Source organism: Penaeus monodon, chromosome 30 (assembly GCF_015228065.2).
Source record: "Penaeus monodon isolate SGIC_2016 chromosome 30, NSTDA_Pmon_1, whole genome shotgun sequence".
NCBI classification, from domain to species: domain Eukaryota; kingdom Metazoa; phylum Arthropoda; class Malacostraca; order Decapoda; family Penaeidae; genus Penaeus; species Penaeus monodon.
Window position 1 is genome coordinate 34,528,545 of NC_051415.1, and position 360 is coordinate 34,528,904.

The window sequence follows — 360 nt, forward strand, 5'->3', positions numbered from 1 at the left end:
TAGAAATGGTAATAATACAAAAAGGCTAAAACAAAATAAGATGACCGAGTAAAGAAGGAAAGAGATGATAACAAAAAGATATAAAGAAAAGAGATAAGAACGAAAATAAATTGCACAAAGATACAGGAAAAAAAAAGGAAATTGTTATGTAAAGGAACTTAATGCATATTATTAGCCAGGGCTTAGAGAGTACTTTCTTAACTTAACTTCATTTACAAGCGTCTTTCAGAAATGTGAATCATCTAAGATTCCGTGAATGAAATGGGGAAAATACGATTTAAATATTTATATATTACCAATATTATCATACGCTTTATCATTGCCACATTGATTACGACAAACGCTATATTCTTTATCATC

At 28.6% G+C, this 360-nt stretch overlaps 1 protein-coding gene across 1 annotated transcript in view; it reads right to left on the minus strand.

The window, feature by feature from the left end:
- LOC119592747 (Y+L amino acid transporter 2-like) overlaps positions 1-360 on the minus strand; it is a gene marked incomplete at its 3' end in the record, with an annotated part of 17,381 nt that overhangs the window by 15,066 nt on the left and 1,955 nt on the right.